Source organism: Osmerus eperlanus, chromosome 14 (assembly GCF_963692335.1).
Source record: "Osmerus eperlanus chromosome 14, fOsmEpe2.1, whole genome shotgun sequence".
NCBI lineage: Eukaryota > Metazoa > Chordata > Actinopteri > Osmeriformes > Osmeridae > Osmerus > Osmerus eperlanus.
Window position 1 is genome coordinate 14,439,585 of NC_085031.1, and position 19,001 is coordinate 14,458,585.

The following is a 19,001-nucleotide window of genomic DNA, read 5'->3' on the forward strand; positions in this document are numbered from 1 at the left end:
TTGATAACGCTGCTAATGTAAATTAGTTTAAATGCCAGTGCTATGCACCAGGAAGCAGTCTCTTAGTCAAATATTAGCAATGCAAATTATTTACAAACAAGACTGATACAAAGCATATCAGAAAACTGAAAACACATTTGTCATTCTTCAGCTTTTAAAAACACCCACTGTGCAGCACTCCTCACCCCTCCTCTTCCTTCTCCTTGTGGAGCATTTCTACAAGGGCATTGGCTGTTGTGCCAATGACCGTCAAACACCTTTGCCCTCTCATTCGGCAACATGCACTAATACCCGGCCCAATCCTCTGTCCTTTACTCTTGACTGGTCAAACCGTCAGTCTAAAGCATTGCCCTGAAAATGGTCTGAATATCTTGCAAAAACTAAATTACAGAGTAGTAATACAAATATAAAAAGGCTGTTATAAGATTTTTTAGGTGCTTATCTCAGCAATGCAAATTATTTGATATACTGATACACAAAACACCCACTGTGCAGCACTCCTCACCCCTCCTCTTCCTTCTCCTTGTGGAGCATTGCCCTCGCATTGGGTGACATGCACTAACACCCGGCCCAAATAGTAAACACTAAACAGTCTACTGAATGTGTTAAAAAGATAGGTCTGGTTAGTCTCGGTCCTCATAGACACACAAGCCTATTTATCATTTTATGGTCTGTAAATTAAGATCCTTTTCACGCCTGCAATTGTCAGGTGTAATAACAAGCATTAACTAACGCTTACATTCATGTGTAACTTTCGCCTGCACATTTACGGCCGCTTATTAAACAGCTGCAGGCGCTTCCTAAACGGGTGTCCAATCAAAAATAAGGCGTTTAAACCACGTGTACCCAATCGGCGTTTCATATAAATGACCCAATCGGCGTTCCATACGGCAGAGACTTTCTAGCCTGTAGTGAAGTGGTAGTTCTCCTTCCACTGCAAGATCAGAGCCGCTGACGTTTACCAAGAAAGACAACTTTTGCACGCTTTTGTTTTCTCAAAGATGAGTCAAGAAAGCGAGACCCAAGAAGAGTTGACCGGGTAATTCGTACTCCTTTATGTTGGAGTTGTGTTGGTAGCCTATAGCAACCTATCTAACGTGTCATAGGGCTGTAGTGGTAAAATTAGAGTTGGGTAAACTATTAATTTTATTATGTATTTATTTATTTATTTATTACGTTTCATTATGCCTATTTAGTTGGAACAGGTGTTGCACCGAAAGCTGTGACCCATCAGAAACTGTGACAGCAGCTGCACATCGTCTGCCCGTGCGTGTAATATTTTGAAGTTTAACTCCTTTATTAAGCAGTTACAGTGAGGTCACATATTCTGACAATTTACCCAATGTGCTGGTCCATTAAATATTTAGCTCTTTCTTTTCTTTACAGTAGAGTATGATTATTTAAAGTTTAAAATGTAGGTCTAGTGTAAGGTTTTAGGTAGGTTACTACAAATGTAACTCATGCAGTCACAAAGAAACACATGTTTAGAAAGAGAAAAAGTACCATATTAACCTTGTAAGACCCCTTGTTGTAAAATTACGACGTCACTTTTAGCTCTTTAATTGCTCATTTCTTTTTTTGAAAGACCACATTTATCCAATAGCATTGGGCAAGACAACTGGCTATGTAGCCTAAATGTGGTCTTTCAACAAAAAAAATGCAAATGAGAGCTAAAAGTGATGTTGTAATTTTAAACCGGGTCTTACTGTACAGGATTAATACATTTTAGTTACTTTCAGATAAATATGTATACCGCGAATAATCATGTGGTCAGTTTCTGATGGGTCACAGCTTTCGGTGCAACACCTGGAGGCTTGTTACCTGCATCATCGTATTTGAAAGCACGTTATTAATAGAAACGTTTGTACCTATACCTGCTTGGGGGTCGTTGTCATTGTTGTGCGAACCAAAACAACGTTTAAAAAAGTCAATTGACCTTACATCTGTGTTAGTGGAAGCACTCGATGGTCTCTTCAAAAAACGCCCGATATCCATCGCTAATTAATCCATTCCGAACAGGGGTCCGTTGTTCGCTAACTGTAAATCGCTAACTCAGTTAGCTGGATTTGATTATTGACGATTTATCATGATCTTGGATTGTTCGGTTCTTCGACGCTCTTTCTTGACTTGCTGTCATTGCAACAAGTCCTCTAGTTTAAGCCTGTTTGGGAGCAGGTTTATTTTATGGACAACAACCTGTTGCAGAAGGTGGAAGAATAATTACTAGAATTTAACACCCGAATTAATCGCGTATTGCGTGATAGGCAGATCCTTTAGCACAGCGCGATAGGCTAGGCGTACTATACTTTTTGGGAGATATTGGTTTTCTCGTGAGGGTGTCATTTACATCATTAATTTGTTGGAACCACATTAAATTATATGACATTAAAGATTATTTAAAAAAAGTAAATATGACAATACAAAAACATAGGCCTAGCCTACTGTAATAGGCCTAAGCAATAAAACATCTAACTGGTCACTATACTTTAATTTGTCTGATAGCTTACTTTTTGCTAGCCCTCTCTTGGATTTTGCAGACTTTGAGGTGTTCCCTACGAATGCGTAGAATTCCCTAGAAAAAAAAAAGACAATTTATCTCATAATAACGAGAAAAGATCTCGTACGAGATGAATGCATTTTACATTTACATATTTAGCAGACGCTCTTATCCAGAGCGACAGGGACATTCCTCCCGAAGCAAGTAGAGTGAAGAGTCTTGCCCAAGCACGGCCGGGAATCCTCCGGGAATCGATCCAGCAACCTTCTGATTACTAGGCTGATTCCCTAATCGCTCAGCCACCTGACTCCCTGCATTTTCACAACAACAGACAACAGCTCTCTTGTGTAAAGCTTTCAGGCTAGCTGGTGCCATGGAAGCAATAGGCCTACGGTCTACCAAGTTCAAACATTTACAAATGAGTACAGTTTTGGTTTGTTTTCAGCCATGCCTTAAGCTTAGAGGTGAACATTTTAAACTCAGAAATGTTCTTAATCTCTGTGGGCAGTGAGTTCCACAGTTTACAAGCCCTGTAAGAAAAGGCTGATGTGCCAAAAGATGTTCTGCGCTGTGGGATTTTACTGTTTTGTTTTAGGGAGCCTCTTGGCACTCTACTGCTATTTGGTCTCTGAATAAATGTACTCAGGGGTTCAGGAGCCAAATTATTGGTACACGTAAATAACAGTTTGAGAAAACATAAATTGCTGAAGCTTTCAAAACTTAATAAATTACATTTCTTAAGAATGTGGCATGTCTGGGTGGTTCTAACTGGTTCTTTTGTCCTCATTGTCTCAGTGGTGGTAGTAGTTTTAGTAGCATGGTGTGAATCGCGATTGTTTCACGTGATGAGTGTGTGTTCTTAGGCTGACTTTCTTGCACTGACAGTTTCCTCCTGCTGACTCCATGCCCTTAATACTGGTCAACCAACTACTGTAAACTCTCCTTTCCTCCTCTCTTCCCCCCTCTTTTACTTTGAACTCTTACACCTCTCCTTAGCTCTCCCCTCTCTCCTCCCAGCTCCTCTACTCCACTCCCCTCTCCTCCCCACCCTCCCCCCCTCCCTATCTCCTCTTCCAGGGACAAGAACAAGATGAGAAAAGACTTCCTGGAGGGTCATGACTATTTCATGGCTGTAGCCATCCTCGCAGCTCAGAGGAGCAGAGACCCAAGTACACAGGTGCCTGCTCACAATACCCCCCCACATGCTTGTACACACATGTACACTGATTGTACGCTGATTGTATCACGTAACATGTTCACCCGCTCCCTCCTCCTAATCAGGGTCCACATATCTGCCTCATATCCTCTGATCAGGACCCCTACTTTTCTGACCAGGCCCCATATAAAACAACACACACTTACACACACACTTATACCATCACATGAGTAGAAGGTGGGAAAGAGGAGTGATGGAGAAGTGAACCTGTTCTATCCACCAGGTCGTGTGTGTGTGTGTGTTGATGGGTGTAGGAAGGGTGAGGTCTAGAGGACAGGGTAGCAGGGGGTCTGAGCTGGCCTAGCAATTCTAAACTGATCAAAAACAGAGGTCCCGGGGGAGGTGTATGTGTGTGGGTGTGAGTACGCCTGTGCGTGTATGTGTGCTGTGTGTGTGAGAGACACAGAGAGAAAGAAGCTGTATTATAATTTATCCATGTGAAGGACATGCTTAATTGTAGGTACCCTACCATTATATTAGGGGGGTGCCCCGCCCCCCCAACGGCACCCCTTTTTAAAAAATGTTGTTAAAAAAATAATATGTACATTTTTTTATATAGCGCCAGATCACAAAATAAGTCATTTAAGGTTACCTTTCCTTAAAACAGGTGTTTTAAGTATTAGGGTCCACCCCCCCCCCCCCCCCGCCACCGCCCCAACCCCCCAAAAGCTGTAAACCTAGGGGAAACACTGTGTAAGATTCTATTTGTAGACATAAATATACAAGTCTGTGTGTGTGTTTAATTAGACCAGCTCAATATTCCTTCACAGCTGGATATCTCTATTAAGCTGTGACCCCCACTCAACCCCAACCAAGTGTGTGTCTGTGTCCGGGACCTTCTCCACCCCATTCCAAACTCCCATCTTCAGAGATCCCTTTCCAACCCTATTTCAGCTCATACCACTAATATTACATTTACATTTATTCTTTTAGCGGAAAAAGTGCATAGGTCAATGATCATAAACACAAGATACCCATACATTGTGAAAAGCGACAATGGGTAGAACCAGAAGAGCATAATTACAATTAAACAACGTGATCTTCGAAAGTGCTAGAGTGTACCTGGAGGAAAGCAAGCAACAATAATATTATTCACAGCGAGTACAAGTAGTTAAATCAGTTACAACTAACCAGTGCAACAAGTCCCTCAATAAGTGGCATTGTGTTCCTGGAGGAAATAAACTAACATCTGATCCAACAAATACTTTTTAAGTACCGCGGTACTCCTGGAACAAGTGCGTCTTTAGTCTTTTTTCTTGAAGGTGGAGAGACAGTCAGTATCTCTGATGGATGTGGGGAGATGATTCCACTATTGGGGGGCCAGACAGAAGAGCAGCTTGTGTTGGGACCGGGCGCTCTTGAGAGGTGGGACCACCAGACGGTTGTCAGAAGAAGACCGTAGGTGGCGGGTTGTGGTGTAAGGATGGACGAGAGACTGGATGTAGTCAGATGCAGTCCCGTTCACTGCTCGGAAGGTCAGTACCAGGGTCTTGAATCTGATGCGGGTCGTGATGGGTAACCAGTGGAGGGAGATGAAGAGCGGGGTGACTTGGAGCGTCTGGGTAGGTTGAAGATTAGGCGGGCTGTTGCGTTCTGAATCCTCTGGGGCGGGTTGCGCATGCTAGGAGACCGGCGAGAAGCGAGTTGCAGTAGTCCAACTTGGAGAGGACAAGTGCTTGGACTAACAGCTGGGTGGAATGCTCAGACAGGTATCTCCTGATCTTCCATATATATATCCAATCAGGCAGGCTCTCTACTTCACCATTCTTTGTTCTGTCTCTCTTTTTTCTCTCCCTGCAGGTGGGGGCCTGCATTGTGAACCGAGAGGAGAAGATCGTTGGCATTGGTTACAACGGCATGCCCAACGGCTGTGACAAAGAGCATCCGTGGTCACGCGACAGCGACCCTAGAAATAAAAAAAGATCGACCTGGACACCAAGTACCCTTACGGTAATGCTACTTAACCTCACTGTTACCACTTCAGCCAGCACACTCACCTGCAGGGGGTGCTCCACACTCAGACTTCCAACTTGACAGACTCATATAGACTCCTTTTCCCTCTCTCACACACACTCACACTGACACTCACTCACACCTGCTGTCTCGCTCTAACTTCATATTTGTATGACTGCATTAGTTTGAACCCTCACCATGACTGGCTGATTTTCTTTGGATCCAGAATCACCAGCTGCCGTAGACCTATCAAAAGTACACACACACACTATGCTCTGCATTGTAACACAAACAGCGTAGAATAAGACAGTATAGACACACAGTGCACTGTGTGTGTGTGTGTGTGTGTGTGTGTGTGTGTGAAGAGGTGTGCACTTGTTTCCTCATCTTTGTGTAGTTGCTCTAATTGGCTGAAAAGGTTAAAGAGCAAATTAAACTAATCATCTGCAAGAGGAACGCACCCGACATCACACACACACACACACACACACACAGACACACACAATCAAACACACATAGGAGGTAGGCATCAAGGCCAGATCTGTGTGTAGTCGACACCAGGTGTTCCGTGTTCCGTTGAGAAATGATCTGACGACACAGAACCCACGTAGAAGCCACATTCCTGTCCTGCTCTCATCATCACGGTTCTACCTGAGAACACTTCAGAGCTCTGCACTCTGCTCTCATCATCACGGTTCTACCTGAGAACACTTCAGAGCTCTGCACTCTGCTCTCATCATCACGGTTCTACCTGAGAACACTTCAGAGCTCTGCACTCTGCTCTCATCATCACGGTTCTACCTGAGAACACTTCAGAGCTCTGCACTCTGCTCTCATCATCACGGTTCTACCTGAGAACACTTCAGAGCTCTGCACTCTGCTCTCATCGTCACGGTTCTACCTGAGAACACTTCAGAGCTCTGCACTCTGCTCTCATCATCACGGTTCTACCTGAGAACACTTCAGAGCTCTGCACTCTGCTCTCATCATCACGGTTCTACCTGAGAACACTTCAGAGCTCTGCACTCTGCTCTCATCATCACGGTTCTACCTGAGAACACTTCAGAGCTCTGCACTCTGCTCTCATCATCACGGTTCTACCTGAGAACACTTCAGAGCTCTGCACTCTGCTCTCATCATCACGGTTCTACCTGAGAACACTTCAGAGCTCTGCACTCTGCTCTCATCATCACGGTTCTACCTGAGAACACTTCAGAGCTCTGCACTCTGCTCTCCTCCACCTCTCTCCCTTCTCCTTCTCCACCTTTCTCCCTTCTCCTTCTCCTCTCCCTCATCCTTTCTCCTCCTCCACCTTTCCCTCTTCACCTCTCCTCCCCCTTTCCCTTCGTGTTTCTTCCTCCTCCTCCACCTCTCCTCCTCCACCTCCTTCTCTTCCACTCACTCCTCCTTCTCCCTCATTTCCAGGTTATGGAAAGTTCACTTTACTATCTGCATAAGTTAGTGGAATTTAACTTTAAATGACTTTACGTCAAAGTGTGTGTGTGTGTGTGTGTGTGAGTGGAGGTGGGTGGGCGTGGGTCAGCGCTGGTTGTGGCAGGCAGGCAGGCAGGCTGGCAGGCTGGCAGGCTGGCAGGGATGGGCAGTGCCTGCTGTGGATATCATCATCTACACGGGCAGCACGGTGGCTCAGTGGTTAGCACTGTCGCCTCACAGCAAGAAGGTCCCTGGTTCGAACCCCGGTTGCTCCAGGTCCTTTCTGTGTGGAGTTTACATGTTCTCCCCGTGCCTGCGTGGGTGTCCTCCGGGTACTCCTGTTTCCCCCACCATCATAAAGACATGCATCGTGTGAATGAATGTTGGTGGTGCTGATTGGTAGCCACGCTTCTGTCAGTCTACCCCAGGCAGCTGTGACTACAGTTGTAGCTTACCACCACCGGTTTGACTGTGTAAAAGCCATCATTGCCAGATTTAAGGATTTTGAGACTATTAGCCCATTGAAGTGGATGAAGATCTGTTATGTTGCCTACATTACGGGATTCCTTTACCTGGTAGTTGAAACTTGGGGCTCTCAATGAGCGCCCTCAAAGTTTTTAACTTTTAAAAATATATATTATTTCATATAGGCCTAGTCTGTTTTTTGCTATGCAGGACGGGGGCCTTGGTAAGCAGTAATCTGAAGGTTGCCAGTTCGATTCCCAGCCGTGTCAAATGATGTTGTGTCCTTGGGCAAGGCACTTCACCCTACTTGCTTCGGGGGGAATGTCCCTGTACTTACTGCAAGTCGCTCTGGATAAGAGCGTCTGCTAAATGACTAAATGTAAATGTTTGTCTGTTTTGTGATTGCTGTCACTAAATACATCCTCATTTTTGCATCTGCCTCTCCTCCCCCCTTCCCCTCCCCCAGTCTGCCATGCAGAGCTGAATGCCATCATGGATAAGAACTCAGCAGATGTGAAAGGTTGCACCATCTATGTTTCTCTCTTCCCTTGCAACGAATGTGCTAAGATCATCATACAAGCAGGTGAGAACACACACACATTTACACTTGTACACTCACAAGCTTCTCTGTCTTTGAAAAGGAGAATTATTCACAGACACCCCTAAGACTACTGAAAGTCTTTTAATAGTATTAGTGGTGAAGAATACAGGATCGAAGTTTTTCGCTTGTCGTCCGCAATGAATGGACAGTAAAAGCACTGCTTATGCTACCATTTTTTTGTATTTGATTATGCGTAACTGCTACATTTGTCATTGTAACATCTAAACAATTGGAATTACATACATATTGTATGTATAAATCACAAGAATAATCAGTCAAAATACAAATACAAGATTATTAAATAAAATGATTTAATAAACATTTTTACGTTTGAATTTTGGCAGGGTAGGCAGTGCTTACCTTGCCTACCCTGACTGCACGTCACTGGAGGTGTCAATGGACTTTGGAGTTCATTGTATGCCCATTTTACCCACTGAACTGTCGTTATTCAACTGTGACGAGGTAAATTCGGTTCTGCAATCAATGACCCCTTTAAAGCATTCAATGATCATGAAAATGCAAATCAGAAGAATCAGAAATTCGTTTAATCGCCAAGTAAGTGTACACAAAGAAGGAATTTACTTTGGTGGGCAGGTGCATACAATAAACATTAAACATAATAAGTGTTATAATAATTACATAATAATTGTCTATTTTCATTCAAATTTGCATATTGATTATATATTGACTTCATAAATTGAGGCATTGCTTTCCCTACACAAAAGTAGATAAGCTGCCTTTTAAAGTAAAAAGTATCGGTATCGTCAATACTGGCCCTGTATTTACTTGGTATCGCCTCCACTACCACATGCTTTGCTGCTTTTATGTAATGAATAAGGCCAGTCTTTAACTATACTTTCATGAAATTGCCTGGTGTGTGTGTGTGAGTGTAGCACAAGCATGTATGTTTGCTTTATTATTTGAAATCAACTTACTGTAAAGACACTTTCTGTCCATGTTCTTAACAAACACACAAACAAACACACAGTAGCATCAAATAACTATTTCATACCGTATTACAAAACAGCAAAATCTGATCGATACCAAGTTTTACAGTATCGCCCACCCCTAGTGGTCACCCACCCATACACACCCACACACACCAGTTTTACTGGGTAAACTGATTCTTTAGCCTGATATATCAAAGCAATGTGTTTACATAAGGCTGTACAAAAAGCATAGACGTTTTACACGTACACACACACACAAACACACACACGTACACACACACACACAGCAGAAAGTGCCCATCCCAGTGGGTATTGAGCCAGACCTCATGTTTTAAAGATGACGTCCGGGGGTGGCAGACTTTTGAGCTGTTGGTATTGGCTGTACCTGCTGTTGGGATTCTCTCTCTCTCTCTCTCTCTCTGTCTCTCTCTCTCTCTCTCTCTCTCTCTCTCTCTCTCTCTCTCTCTCTCTCTCTCTCTCTCTTTCTCACACACACACACATACATGCCACAGGGTTTTGTATAGGACCCCTGCCTCCATCTCTATGCAAGAGATGAAGAGGATGTAATCTGGCTCTCCCCCTTCTTCTCCTTCTCTCTCCCTGCAGGTATATGGAAGGTGGTTTATCTATCAGATAAGTACCACGAGGATGATGAGACGGAAGCGTCCCGGCGCCTGCTGAAAAAGGCCGACATTATCTACAGGTGAGGTGGGGGGAGAGGAGGCAAAAGGGAGAGGGGAAGTTTTCAATAAATTATGTATGTAGCACAAGGCATGTCAATATGGATGAGGGAGGGAATGAGGGGTGGTGAGAATGACAATGTGGGAGATGGAGGATGGAGGGACCCAGAGAGAAGAGAGGAGGATGGAGGGACAGAGGGGAGGAGAGTGGAGGATAGAGGGACAGTGGGGGAGGATAGGATAGAGGGGCAGAGGGGAGGAGGGGATAGAGGGACAGAGGGGAGGATAGAGGGACAGAGGGAGAGGATAGAGGGACAGAGGGGAGGATAGAGGGACAGAGGGAGAGGATAGAGGGGCAGAGGGGAGGATAGAGGGACAGAGGGAGAGGATAGAGGGGCAGAGGGAGAGGATAGAGGGACAGAGGGAGAGGATAGAGGGACAGAGGGAGAGGATAGAGGGACAGAGGGAGAGGATAGAGGGACAGAGGGGAGGAGAGGGGAGCTAGATGACTTGATTATCCACTTTTAGTCTTGACGCGTCTACAGGCCCAAACCACCGTCGGCTCAGGGGGATCCCCTCAGTGTGTGTTTGTGTCCACGGGGTTACAGGCCTGGGACACACACTTACACTTGCCCAAGGACACAACGTCAGGAATCGAACTGGCAACCTTCAGATTACGAGCCCGATTCCCTAACCGCTCAGCCACCTGACTCCCTGATAGATTTTTCTGTCCTCTCTTCATCCACTTCCATCCCAATCTCTTTTTTTCAAAGCACTAAATCAAACGATGACCCGGACAAAAAAAGTACGAAAAATATGTGTTGGAAACTGGAAGTTAAAACTTGAACACAAAAAGATGACTTCCTCCTCTCACCTTCTCCCTCTATTTGTGTTCCAGACAGTTTGAACCAAAGAGAAATGGGTTGGCCATTGATTTTGATGCCATCAACCGATCCAGCGTGAACACCACCACAAAATGAAAACACTCACCTTGGAGAGAGAGGGAGAGAGAGAATAAGGTAGAGAGAGAGAGAGAGAGAGAGAGAGAGAGAGAGAGAGAGAGAGAGAGAGAGAGAGAGAGAGAGAGAGAGAGAGAGAGAGAGAGAGAGAGAGAGAGAGAGAGAGAGAGAGAGGATATTTTTTTTTTAAAGACGCCCCAAATTTATTTTCTTTCCCTTGTTTTTTTCTTTCACTTATTTTCTTGTTCTCTCTAAGAATCTTATAATGTTTTATGTTTTAAGCGTTTTTCTTTTTTCTTTTGACCAGCTTTTTAAATGTCTGTTTTGAACATTGTATGCATTTGGATTGTATGGACCAATTAGTTGCAAAAAGTTTCATTTTCAATTTGTTAGTTTTTTAAGCAACAGAAGCTAATGTAATATTAACAACTATTTCATAGAAGTGTCTCATATTAAGGAGGTTTAACCATATCATGTAAGGATCTGTTATAATGTTAATGATGTCTGTGTCCTGCTATCACATTGCAATGTTCACTTTACGCACCAAATAAACTGTGGACTGTCGTGGTTTACTGATTATAGGGCAGGTAGGCAGGCACGTGGGGTACTCAGTAGGGGTGGGAATCTTTTGGTACCTCACGATTAGATTCAAATCGATTCTTGGGGTCAAGATTCGATAAAAAAAAAAAAAAAATCTAATTTCGATTCAATATATGCTTACATTTGATTCCAGTTTGCTGTCTACTTGTTTCTATTTGACTGTGATAGACAAGTGTTGAAGAAACAAATCCCCCAACATCAAAACCTTGAAATTTATTGTTTTTCTTGCAGTTTAGTAAACTCATTGATTTGTGAATCGATGTGAATCGCTAGAAGACTGAATCGCGATTCATTCTGGGATCTATGTTCACCCATGGGAAGGAGTAAGGGCCAAGAGTGACAGGTCAAGCTGACTTGCCAGATAAGTGAGGGGACACATATGGAGGTCCCATATTGGATGGGTAGAAGGGTTAAACTAGGGTCTAAGGAGGACAAGGAACTTGGAGAGGGGTTTTGAGCGGACATCAGCGATTATGAGTGTTCACGCATGTTGGCTTTATTGAGGAGTGATTGAACTTGGCCAATGTGGGAAGAAACTTTGGGAAACAATATTATGCAGGGCGGGATATTTTCCTCATATCAGGCTATATAATGGGTTGTGTCTTGTGTGAGCTTTGCTTTTTGTGTCTTCCTGTATCATTTGCTGCATTGCTTAATAAACAATCAAGCCACCTTGACTAAGAAATTCTGTCTCCCGACTCTATTTTTGACTTATAAATCCTTATGAAAAAAACAAACAAATTTGGTGACGCCGACGTGATTATCTTCCTATCTGCAAGACGAAAGCTGGTAAGTTTTGTTCATGCATTTTTAAATAAGGTTATAACACGAATTAAATATGGGAAGATTTTTTTTAATCAACGTGGAATGAGTGTGATTTCAGCATGCGCATTGTATGTCTTGTTTGTCCGTAACGAAGTAACTGATGGACCCCCGTGCCCAGGAAATCCGGAATGGGGGAGGCAGAAATTGAGAAATCAAGATCTGTGGTTGGGTAAATACATCCAGTCTTAGCAAAAGCTGTTAAGGCACTAGGATGAAGTTTGTGTGATACTCCGACTGAAAGCATCAGACGACGTGCATGTACAGGCACGGGGGTTGGAGGGCTCAGCGGAGCTAGCGCCAGGAAATATAATCCCCACTAGCCAGGCGTCAGGGAGGCAAGGGTTAAATATATGCTGTTAGAACCTTTGGCCTCAAAATGGATCTGTCTGGTTTGGAAATAAAGGTAGATGACCAAGTTAAAGGAGAAACTCGGGTATATTTTGTTGTTAGAACTTGTTGAGATAAGCTACAAATGATAGTATTTTACAATCGCTATGACAATTGTTTCAATACTTTTAACAAGTTTCCTAAACTCTTGACACAGTTAGCACAACATCCGTCTGTGTTGGCTATACAATTAACACATTTATTCTTGCTTTGACACAAAATACATAGTGTAAACACAAATTTAAAATGCTTGAAATTCTTTTACACACAAGCTCAACCAAGACCAAAACAACAAACAATTTCCTTCCCAAATGTGATGAAATATAATAATATAATATTTCTTGCAGTAATGTCCTGTTGCAAATGAAGCCTTTACTGCAATTATGTTTCTGTCCTCTTGTACAGTAACCGTACATTCTATAAAGCTACTCTGAGGTTGGTCATGATTTTTTTATTCTGAATTCCTGCAGCAAAATGCAAGAAACAAAATGCATGCATTTACTAAACCCAACAAAACAAAAATGTAAAGAGGCTTCAAAAGAAACTGCATTGCAAACACCATCTATGATCCATATACTGTGAGACCTGACACATATATAAAAGAATGCAGTTTCTGTAATTCCATCTGATGTTAGTGTTTTTTATGACATTGTGCTATGATTGACTAAATGTTCCTGTTGAAAGAGAACGTGTGTTAGTGTTTGGTAGACATGGTGTAATGTTTAGTGTATTTTGGTGTTATGACAATTTGTGTTTGAGTTTAGTTTACAATGTGTGATTTTGAGCATGAAATTAACCGTTTTGCCAATTGTGTGTCGTAGGTGTGTTGGTGTGTTAAGAGTTTAGGAAACTTATTAGAATTATTGAAAAAATTGTCATAGCGATTGTGAAAAACTGTAAGTGGAAAGGATGGTCAGCATAACTATGTGAAAAACAAACCTAAAGAAGACAAATTGACAAAGTCAAATGTGAAGTTGATAAAAGGTGAGGTTCCAAAGAAGTATGAACATAACCTTCTGGAGAAACATGAGGCAGAGGCTCGGGAGAAGGCAAAGAGACACAATGCATATATCCGTGGCAGTAAAATGTGAGCAACTGTAGGGGGTGCTGTAGGATTAGCAGTTGGTCTGATAGCAGGGCCAGTAGCTGGGCCAACCATGGCAGCAGTAGGGGCAGCGATAGGGGCTGTTGCTGGTGCTGCTTTAATGAATGTTTCTGATGAATGTAAGGTCATGTGAGGGTCATCATGAAGTCATATCTGAAGATATCTGCCTGTTTGTTAATTAATGATGACATTGAAGTGTTTATCTTATTGTTTGCCATTTTTCATGTAATTCAACTACATTTATACTGTATGCATGTTTTGCAATTATCTCATGAATTACCGTATTACGTGCAAGTATTATCAAGTAAAATAGATTTCACATTTTATTCATTCAGCAGACAATTTTGGATAAAGTAACATACAAGTACTGCATGTTGAAATATAATTGTAGTGTTGTTTTTGTCATGTAATTGAACTGCATATTTATAATGTTTGTATTGTATTTCAATCAATAACATCTTATTTTATGTTAGTTGTTCAACACATTCTTCTCATAAAAAAATGTATAGGCCCTACCTTGACAACTCCTCCTTCAAGGGCATCACTTGGACTTTATTTTTCAAATAAAGTTAGGGTATTGAACAATTTTCTGTCAATTAATCAAAACAGAATGCAGACACCTTCAGTCCTTACAGACACCTATTCTATCAGAATAAACTACCATCTCATCAAACCTGTTTTCTTTTCAGAGGAAATCAATAGCAGTAAACAAAGGTTGGTGCTGGTTGGTGTTGAGAGAGCGGGCAAGAGTGCAGCAGGAAACACCCTCCTGGGGAGAAAAGAGTTTAAGACTGGGGCCCCTTTCAAGCCACTCTCTCCAATGTCAGGGACCACACCATGGTTCACCTATGGTGACAGACAAACAAACAAACATAGAACATTTCATTAGTGAGGACAAAAACATAAAGAAACTGGTTCAGCAATGTGAAGACGTTACCATGTATTCAATCACACCATCACATCTCTATTGATTACAGGAATCGGTGTGTGTGTGTGTGTACAAAGATTTGGAGCGTTTGAGAAAACATTCGCTGTTCAAGCCCCAGAAGCCACCCTCCGCTCCGCCATGGTTCTACAACTCTTTGCTCTATCTTGCCTGTGTGATGTGCATTACAGCGCAAATATTGGGGAGGTGGTGTCTGTTGTAGGCCTATATGCAATAAAATTGAGCATGCAGTAGGAAACTATATCATTCTGTCAATAACTTTCAATATTTTCATCAAAAATAAAAAAAGATGATGATGAAAAGAGCATCTTTCATTGATTATAAAGCTTGAAATGTCAAAGAAAACTGGAAAGGTTGAGGTTTTACACCTGTTAATCTAAGTAATAATAATTTATTTAATGTCAATAGAGAAAGTTCTCATGAGCTTTCCTCAGTGTATAGGCGAGTAGGCCCTACAGTCATGCTCTAACATCATGCCACCAAACAATGCAACTTATCGAGACGAACAGCATATTGTGCCAACTGCCAAGACACCAGTGCATTACTTTTGAAATACTAGCATGGAATGTCCCTCAAGAACCGACCAGTCATGCTATGCACACTTGAGTACAGACGTACAGAATGATCCTTGTCATTCAAGATGGCATTAACAAAGTCTCAACAGATGAACCACTTTTGTTCGGTTCATCGAGGACGGTCAGAATTTTGATTTTGCAGGAAGTAGGATTGAATTTATCAAACAATAAGGAATAAAATATGTCGACTATTCTTTTTCTGTACTCGCAAAGTTGGGTAGGCTATTTGATCATAGTTAACGTTAAATGCCTAACTGTAGGTAAGTGTAGCTGGTGCTTTAGTCAGAGGTATTGTAACTTGCAAATGCAAAGTTGGCTGTAGGTTTGAGCCAGGATGGCACTTACTGTCACTCCCCCACTGAATTGCATTAACAAACCAGACCTGTAACAGACTTACAAATGTATGTCTGACTGCAGGCCCGTAGCCAGCCTTGCAGAAGGGGAGTCTTTTTTTTCTCCTTAAGTGGACCTTTTTGCCGTTTTTCCCAGACGTTACCACATTCAATAATACCATCACAGACGACACTACACAGGTCAGAGAGCTTCTAGACAAGATACAGGAGTTAAGTGGAAAGGATGGTCAACATTACTATGTGAAAAACAAACCTAGACAAAACCATTTCTGGACAAAGTCAAATGTGAAACGTCTGATTGTTGTTGTCACGTTAATGTTATCGGTCAGTGACCGTGAATACGTCAAAACGGAACAAGCAGGGTCCGTGTACCTGGTTTCTGTTGTTTTTATTTTGGGATAATGGAATAACCATATAACACAAATGGTATGACGAGCCATTTACTCGTTTGTTTGGTATTATGCATACTGGCACTAGTGAAAAAGAGAGAGAGGGGGAGAGATGTGATTGGAGGTGTTTATATTTCTGAACACCAGAGGGCAGCAACAACTAGCTTTTTTACCTGTGATCTGTAGGCCTACTATCTTGACGACACAGCAGCAGGTTCTTTAGTAGAAGACACACACACCAAGCTGGAGGCACATGTTGACCGAGTTTGCTAGTTGCTACTTAGTTAATAAACAATGATCTTTGATAAATAATGTTATTTAGGAGACACTCATACAAAGCAACACACAGTGAGTGATGGGAAACTCTGACTTCTTGATATGCAGTCAAATGCTCTACCACTGAGCTGTAACCAATGCTAATTCCTACCCCTGTTGTAGAAGACGTCTCTTCTACAACAGGGGTAGGGAAAGGCCTGATGTGTTTGGCTGGAGCAGCTGCAGTGGTTTTCACCCTCAAACGCTTCTTAGGAATATAAAAGGTGTAGTCCAAGGTGGATTTATGATCAGATTAAAGCAGCTTTGTGCTTTGTTCATAGTGATTTGATTTCTAACCTGTTGTGTATGTATAAATAACACACTGGTGAAGCGTGATCCTAAATACTACATAAGGAAGCACATCACCCTTACATGGGCCATTAAGGGATTAATAATGTTATTTTGGAGCCACATCCAAAGCAACATACAGTGGGTGATGTGAAACTCTGACCTCTTGATATGCAGTCAAATGCTCTACCACTGACCTGTAACCAATATTAATTCCATCTACCATCAGCCAACTGTTTAATACTGACTGTCTTGTTTTACAATATAATGATGGCCAAAATCCAGTGTACTAAAGTTCTAAAAGCGTAAATGTACTCATGTAATCCTCTTTGTAAAAGAAAGTTGAAGTAACACCTCTTAAAGTTAGATCTTGGTGAAACCCTTAGAATAGCATCTTTGCGAACATAATTTTTGATGTTGCAAATTTGCAATGTTACGTAAGTAGACACACACTCTCTCTCTCTCACACACACACACACACACACAAACCCTCCTATTTCTGTAACATGCACATTCTTGCAGAAATAGAACTCAGACACAGAAGCACACTCTCCCACACACACAGACCACAGATGAAACTGAAAGTACATTCTGTACAGAGTTCTCTGAAGTCACATGATTGAAAGGAAATTGTGTAGATGTGTCATTTCCCTTTTGCATCTTCTCCTTCCATCTAACAGTGAGAATAACAAGAATCCATAAATCTATGGTGGCCCTAAAGTGCAAAACACCCCCACTATTATGAGTACATCCCCCAAATAAACACTCTCTCCATAATTTGATAAATCTTTCCCCAACATACAGTTAGGTCCATAAATATTTGGACATTGACACAATTTTCATCATTTTGGCTCTGTATACCACCACAATGGATTTGAAATGAAACAATCAAGATGTGCTTTAAGTGCAGACTTTCAGCTTTAATTTCAGGGTATTTACATCCAAATCAGGTGAATGGTGTAGGAATTACAACACATTTTATATGTGCCCCCCCCCTCCCCCCCCTTTTTAAGGGACCAAAAATAATTGGACAAACTAACATAATCATAAATCTAATTGTCACTTTTAATACTTGGTTGCAAATCCTTTGCAGTCAATGACAGCCTGAAGTCTGGAACCCATAGACATCACCAGACGCTGGGTTTCGTCCCTGGTGATGCTCTGCCAGGCCTCTACTGCAACTGTCTTCAGTTCCTGCTTGTTCTTGGGGCATTTTCCCTTCAGTTTTGTCTTTAGCAAGTGAAATGCATGCTCAATTGGATTTAGGTCAGGTGATTGACTTGGCCATTGCAGAACATTCCACTTCTTTGCCTTAAAAAACGCTTTGGTTGCTTTCGCAGTATGCTTCGGGTCATTGTCCATCTGCACTGTGAAGCTCCGTCCTATGAGTTCTGAAGCATTTGGCTGAATCTGAGCAGATAATATTGCCAGAAACACTTCAGAATTCATCCTACTGCTTTTGTCAGCAGTCACATCATCGATAAATACAAGGGAACCAGTTCCATTGGCAGCCATACATGCCCACGCCATAACACTACCTCCACCATGCTTCACTGATGAGGTGGTATGCTTTGGATCATGAGCAGTTCCTTCCCTTCTCCATACTCTTCTCTTCCCATCATTCTGGTACAAGTTGATCTTGGTCTCATCTGTCCATAGGATGTTGTTCCAGAACTGTACAGGCTCTTTTAGATGTTTTTTGGCAAACTCTAATCTGGTCTTCCTGTTTTTGAGACTCACCAATGGTTTACATCTTGTGGTGAACCCTCTGTATTTACTCTGGTGAAATCTTCTCTTAATTGTTTACTTTGACACAGATACGCCTACCTCCTGGAGAGTGTTCTTGATCTGGCCAACTGTTGTGAAGGGGTTTTTCTTCACCAGGGAAAGAATTCTTCTGTCATCCACCACAGTTGTTTTCCGTGGTCTTCCGGGTCTTTTGGTGTTGCTGAGCTCACCAGTGCGTTCTTTCTTTTTAAGAATGTACCAAACAGTTGATTGAGCCACACCTAATGTTTTTGCTATCTCTCTGATAGGTTTGTTTTGATTTTTCAGCCTAACGATGGCTTGCTTCACTGATGGTGACAGCTCTTTGGACTTCATATTGAGAGTTGACAGCAACAGATTCCAAACACAAATATCATACTTGAAATGAACTCTAGACCTTTTATCTGCTCCTTGTCAATGAAATAACGAACTCCCATGAGGGAATAACATACACCTGGCCATGGAACAGCTGAGCAGCCAATTGTCCAATTACTTTTGGTCCCTTAAAAAGGGGGGGGCCACATATAAAATGTATTGTAATTCCTACACCGTTCACCTGATTTGGATGTAGATACCCTGAAATTAAAGCTGAAAGTCTGCACTTAAAGCACATCTTGATTGTTTCATTTCAAATCCATTGTGGTGGTATACAGAGCCAAAATGATGAAAATTGTGTCAATGTCGCATCACTTTGA

At 42.2% G+C, this 19,001-nt stretch overlaps 1 pseudogene; it reads left to right on the forward strand.

Annotated features, from left to right (window-relative positions):
- Positions 1 to 900: 900 nt before the first annotated feature.
- LOC134034237 (deoxycytidylate deaminase-like) lies at positions 901 to 11,320 on the forward strand (annotated as a pseudogene).
- The last annotated feature ends 7,681 nt before the right edge of the window (positions 11,321 to 19,001 follow it).